Below are 7,053 nucleotides of genomic sequence, written 5' to 3'. Positions count from 1 at the left end.
TGTGCCGACTTTTAAAATGCTTGTCCAAAAACTACAATTGTCTGCACAATTAAAAAAGTTTCATATCTTCTACATTCACATTTAAATTACTGAAATCTGTATCTTGCAAGAAATAACATTCTTGACCTCACTGTTTCTTTGGATTTCTAGACTACACCAACAGCTCTGCAGTATCCATCCTGCCTTGAAGGCAAAACCCCACATTCCAAGGAAGGTCCCAGAGATGGAGGTTGATCCCTTTCATACAACTTACAGCTGAACTTTTCCTGTGCTTCCACTGCACAGAAGACAAGAATTCAAGTTAAATGCTGTTGGAGTACACCACAGTTTTCACAAAGATGTACATATAAAATATTGGCTTTCACCCAAATTTTTGGAAAATTCAAAGAGCAGTAATAATACAACAATAGACTCAAGCAGTGGTACCTGGTGCTAGACATTGCATTTAATGGCCATTCATAGGAAGAGGTGGCTCAAATGTGTAATGAAATATTCAAACAGTCACACCTAAGAGTTCAGTTTAGTCAAAAGCCTGCAGTTATTCACTGCTCTTTCATTCTTTGTCATCTGTTAATGAAGAAAGTTCCTCAGGACATGAGGGACGTGTTTGACTGCGTGTAACCAAATATTTGCTGTGCTCAGTTACCAGCAGCAGCACAGAGTACTCTAACAGGGCAAGGTGTTGGTGCTCTGGATCAGCAGGAGCAAGAGCTGGGAGAGGAAAGAGATGGGAAATAATGAGCAGCAGCAGAGCAATGGCAATGGTTATGCTGAGCAGTGTTGCAGAAGGCAATGGACAGGTTGCACGGGCTCAGCTCACCAGCAGCCCTGCACAGGCACTCCCATCCCATCTGAGGATGTTGAATACTTCTTTTGGTAGTAACAGCAGGGACCTGTTACAATAAAAACTATAAAGACGGGGGAAAGAGAAACGTGTTGCAGCATGATTTTCCTTTGGGGAAATAAACCATAAGACCAATGTGCGTGGCCTCGCCTGAACTTCACCTGTTTTTCCATCAAGAAATGTAGTCCTGGATTTCTCCAAGGGCTGCAGCATTCACCCAGGATTCTGGACACCTTGTAGCTTAAACATAGCTGAGGGACACTGCAATGCCCTGTATATGAATGTATTTTGGACAGACTTGTGTCACTTCACATGCTGCCTGCAACCACAGCTGTTACTTAGAGGAAACGGAGAGAGCAGAGACAAACTGCAGCAGCTCTAGGAGTGTGTGACACCAGTGCCAATCTTATCTGTGCTTCTTGCAGTTTATACATGTGCCTTTGATGTGTGCCATTGTCCAAGGTCCTATAGGTCACAGATTGAGTTTCTGTTACTGCTGTGTTATTTCATTGAAAGACTTACCCTAAGTAACCCTATGGCTTGCAAGCAGCATACTTTCCACAGAACCTGCTGATTGCAGGAAATTTAAAAAATTAAAACTGAAGCTGACATGTCAAAATCCAATGTTAATCAGCTTTTGCTTGCTTAATTCTATAGCCATGAAAAGAGCCTTTACCTGAGGCTATCTTGTGTATTTTATAGGCAGGAACATCACATGAAACAATATTTCTACACGGAACAGTTTGTTCTGTTTCAGTAGGTAACAAAAGCTGTGGTTTTGTTAAGATCTGTGTTAAGATACTATATCCATGACAGGGAAATACATAATTACAAAATTAAAGGTTCTTTGCTATGCTAGTCCATCATCATTGTTAGTAATGTGTGTAAATTACCAATAAATATGTATTATTTCATTCAAGCAATGATTTTGATTTAAATTCGCTGCATTTTCTGAGCATCCCAAAACATGTGGGTGTTTGGAGGGCTTTGCTGGCTGCTAAGTGTGGAAGTGGTCAGAGAAGCTGGCCAATCCCCCTCTCCTCTGCCTGCACATTCAGCTGCAGGGTGCAGGATGAAACCTCTCAGACATTACAATATTTTTACCAAGTGCTGACTTTTCTGGGCAATCAAGAATCCTGGCAATCACACAGGGAATGAAAATTCACCACTGCCAATGATGCATCATATTTCTTCCCTTGTCCTACGGCTCTTTTTTTCTGGGAAATGCTGGGTCTCCAGTGTCAGGGTCTCCTATCCAGCCTCTGGGAGCTTTTCCCTGCAGTGGTTCTTGTTTCCTCTTCCCCAGGTTTGGGCTGCTGTGCAGGCCCAGGGAATGGCTGATGCCCTCCTTCTCTGGGGAGTGTCCCACTGTCAGCACTGCCCTTTGCAGGGGTGCTCCTCAGCAATCCTGGCATGCCATGGATTGCGACTGTAGGACAGTCAGGGTGTTCAAGGCTCACATGCATGGGCTGGGCTCTTTCCTGCCTGGAATCAGAACTGGGGACAAAGCAGCTCAAAGGGCTGGGCTCTGGCTCAGTAATGATTAACTGGAATATCCCTGTCAGTGCTAACCAGGCTGTAACTGAACGCAGGTAACCACAACACTCTTATCTCTGGGTAGGGATGTTTTGCAACAATGAACAGGGTTCATTGACCTGCAGGTGCCTGTGAGCTCAGGGGACAGCCCAGGCTTTGATATTCAGTACAACTCACCCTCTGCTGAAAACCACACAGGCAGTGATATGTGAATAATTTCCTATTCATTTTTAATTTACTACATCAGGCTTCATCATGTCAAGTCATGACCACAGTAACCTTCCCTGAACTAATTGAAGATTATGTCAGGGAAAAGAGTGAAAGGCAATTTTAGAGAGGCACACTGGTATGTTTCTGCAGTGGGACTGTATCATTTTTGACATTGTAATTAAAAAGCAGTTACATTTAAACTGGTATGATTTGTCATGCTGCACATCCCGAGATCATCCCAATCATCTCCCAATAAATTATCTCTGCTCCTTTGAGACAATATTGAGAGACAGTGAACACAAACAGTCCAAACCAAAAGGACATCAAATATTAAGTGATTTTGCTCCTTTTCTTTGAAATGTAGATCATCTCTTTTAGTCTTCAAAGTTCAATCATATTCCACAGTCCATGCTTACTCATGGACATCTCTGTTGTACTGGAGAACTGAGTGAAAATGGCATAAACGGGAAAAAGGTGTAGAGTTATGGCCAAAGGGAACACTTACAGGACACAAGTGTGGCCCTTGAGCAGGGTTGGGAAGTTAAAGGTGACTGCAGAGCATCATCAGGTCTACAGCTATGTCTCCATGATTTTCTGTGTTTCAACTCAGTATTCAAACTAGGAACTAACTCAGACATTGGTAAAGTGGTCTTTAATTTCCCATCATTACTGTTTTTCTCCTGGTAAATTGAGACAGAGAAATGCTGATGCTAGTGAAATCTTTTAGGCTCTAAGGAAAGCTAAGAAGTAAAGCTTGATCCATATAATTTGTACTTGCAGGTATATTTCTGTGTAGAATTCATTCTCTCAAGGAAGATGGAGCAACAAAAGCTCTGGATTAGGAAAAATATCAACTTGTTATAGTTCTCTTAAACTAGAATGTTTGGGCTAATAATTAAAGAGAAAGGTTATTTTGCAATCAATTAACCATGGTCAAATGATAAGAGGGTACTCCAGGGTAAGTTGGAAAAAAAGAAATCTTGCCTCCTATAATGTGTTAATTGATGCCATGATGTCACATTATGAATGATAATGTGCGAAATAGATCAAATGAAAGACATACTTGGAAGAGAGGTTCCCTGAAACATCCCTGACCCCAAGTATTTTAACTTCAATGTCCACCCACTCCTGCTGGTTATTGTGGCAATAACTGGGTTGGTTTTACACGGCAGAGAACCACTTAAACTGGGCTGGTTTCACATGGCCTCTCAACTTTGCCCCAGCAAACTTGTGAATACTTTCTGTAATCATTTTATTATAACTCATAAAGCACAGTAAAAGTAAGGAGTGAATTTCAGTTCAGCTGCGTCAGTCAACAGGCCACAGGAAATACAAGATAAATCTTTGCACTAAAAGAATATTAAAGAATGGGAGAGGGTAAAGAAAAAAGACAGATTCTAGCAAATGTATCATCCTGAAATGTTTACAAAGGTTGATCTCTCTATTTCACCAGGAAAAGAGCAGGAGAAGTGCCTGGATTAAGAATTCCTGTCAGGAGGAAAAAGCTGCCCTTCCCCACAGAAGAAATTATCTTTAACACATCATACAAGAGGAAGTTGTTAACACCTGAGTGTAATCACGGAATGAATCATGGAATGGCCTGAACTGGAAGTGACCTCAATGATCATCCAATTCCAGCTGCCATGCCAGGACAGGGACACCTTTCACTAGCCCAGAGCCCTGCCCAACCAGGCCAATACAGCAAACTAGAAATTAATTTCAGTAAAGGTGGAACAGCCTGTGGTGAAAAGTGCTTCACTACCTCATGTTATCAGAGAGCATGAGAGCAGAGCTGCACTGCACAACTTGTGTTACCTGGAGCACAATTTGAGGATGAAATAGAGGCATGACACAGGATGAAACTAAATAGCTGTAATATCCATAACCACACTTTAGACATTATGATAACCATCAGGATCTTAAAATATTGCAAAATATCAGCTTATCATGCCATCCATTCAGGCAGGAAATCTCAAATTTGAAGATTAAATTGTTTGCCCAGTGTCCCATAATAGTAGCCGTAGAAATTAATCCCTGGCTACACAGTACATTCAGTACAGCTACAGCTCGCACAAAAATGTAGTTGATTAATGAAAAAATATTTAAACACACCAGGACCTGCTGAAGCTTCTCAAGACATGTATTATTATTTTACTTCTTCTCATGAAGCAGCCCCATGTATCACCTATTAACAGTGTTTGATATCACTCAAGAAAATTTGGAACATAAAAAAATATGGAGACTGTAACTGTCTTCCTGCTTCCTATTTTTAGTAGCATTTTAACCCAGGGAATGAGTAATCTGAATTACAACTGTGTTTGTTTCTGTAATTTACCTCTGTCTAGACCACTTAATGTTTCCCTGCTGTAACCCAAGCACGTAACCACAAACTGATGTTGTTGAAAGGCAGCTGCAGGGAGGAAAAGCTGGCTCCTTCTGGTCACCTGGGGCTGGATGTGGGCTATTGGAGCACAGAGCTGTGCTCTGTGTGGGGTCTCACCATCAGGGGTCCATCACCCATCCCAGTGTGGCTGCTGTTCAGTGAGTCACACACCCCTCTGTGTCTGACCCACGGGGATCACAACTTTGCTGATGCCTTCACACAGGAGGCCTTTTTGTCCATTCCCTGAGGGCTCAGAACTCAGCTGCAGAGGTCCCAGGTCTAATTGCAATGGAGGGCTATGGATTTGATTAGTATTCCTAAAAGAGTAAGAATGAAAAAATGTTTCCCCCCAGAGTTTCCCAGTCCTCTGCAAACCATTATTGTCACTCCCTTGTGTTGACTAATTTATAGATTCATCAAGAAACATCCCCCACCCCCCATTTTTAAGCTACCCTTTAAGATATTGAAGGTGTAAATATAATTTACACCTGTTGCATTTTTACTCCACTAGGCCATAGGAAAGAAATGGTAAGATTTTTTCCATGGCATTTCCATCATGCAATTTTGGCTGTGCTCCTGTAACTAAAATGGGGGGAGAAAAGGCCAAAAATCTAAGGAAGTATGGCATATGCAGAAAAAGAAAGCCATAAAGCGAGCAAATGTGATCTCAGTCTTGGAAATTCAGGCAACAGAAACAAACAGAAAACAAGATATGACCTAGAGTGAACAGATGATTAACAAATTATTTTTCTCTAGCAGAATGCAGATTTTCTAATTGGCTGCATATGATATGCTCAAAAGACTTTATTATCACACAGTCAGTTCCTGAAATCATCAGCAAATTTTAGGACTGTGGCTTTAGATACTCAGAAAATGGATTGTGAAATTATAATTTTTAAATATTTTGCAAAAGCCTTTTATCTGCTGCGTTTGAGAGGATCCTTAGATGTCCTTTCCGGCTTTATAATGTTTCTCACAGGGAAATATATTTGAGGCTAATTTTATGCAACTTTAAGCATCCAGAAGGTAATTTTATGAATTTGAGCTGATAATCTAGGCAACTTTCACAGAGAGTGGAGAGGGACAAGGATCCTGTGTTGGAGAGCACATCATCCCCTCTGTGCTGCCCTCCCTGCTGCAGAGCACGATGAGTGCTCTCAGGAGGTGCCTGGTTTGTCCTTTTGTTTATACAGGGAGTCTGTGCAATCAGGTGACTGACCTTAAGTGATAGAAATCCTATCTAAAATATTTAGCATGGATTTTAACCCTCTCTGCTCTATTCTCCCTCCATGCATGCCCAAATCTCATAATTAAGTGAACTGGGGGTAAAGCAGCTGTATTGCTGTGGAATGTGCTGGTGTGGAGCACATGCTGCTCTATTTGCTTCCTGGCTATTCTGAATTGGGCAATCACTGCCCCACAGGAGAGGAGGAACAGCAAGCAGGCAGCTGCCCTGCACTGCTCAAAATAAACATGCTCTTCAAACTAAACAACTTTTTTTCCCAATAGATAGAAGATCTTTTTTATTTTCTAAGCAAGGAAAAGTGTATTATCCCAGACTGTTTGCCATTCTTGGTTCATCAGGAATTTAATGAGATTCCTGCTGGCAAAGCAGAGGGATAACCACTCAAACATACTACTTGTTTTTAATCTTTTCAGCAGCCTCCATATTTTCCATGTAAAAAAATTTCTTTGGATCAGCCATTGCTCCCTTCAAACTGTCTAATAGGAAGGATCAGTTATTTAATAGGAAGGATCACTTATTCCGTAATTTTAAGCCTGTAAATGACATTGTTAAGAGAAAGTTTCTGAGATTCAGCCTGTTCACCAGGTTTCCTACCTGAACACTTGCTGATCTCATTTTTCTCTTCTTTCTACTGAGCTCTTTTATGCAAGACAATGTCTGAGGGTCACTGCTTTGAGTATCAGGGAGTCTTCCCAGGAACCTGCATGAAGGGTAGCCCAAAAAACTCCTAAATTTCAGCCTCATACTGATGGACACTGCAGTGCTGCCATGACATCAGGTTCCATCCAAAACCACTCCCCTGTTGCCAGAGCCCAGGGGAACCCAGACCCACCA

This window comes from Melospiza melodia, chromosome 5 (assembly GCF_035770615.1).
Source record: "Melospiza melodia melodia isolate bMelMel2 chromosome 5, bMelMel2.pri, whole genome shotgun sequence".
NCBI classification, from domain to species: Eukaryota; Metazoa; Chordata; class Aves; order Passeriformes; family Passerellidae; genus Melospiza; species Melospiza melodia.
This window is presented reverse-complemented; position numbering follows the sequence as displayed.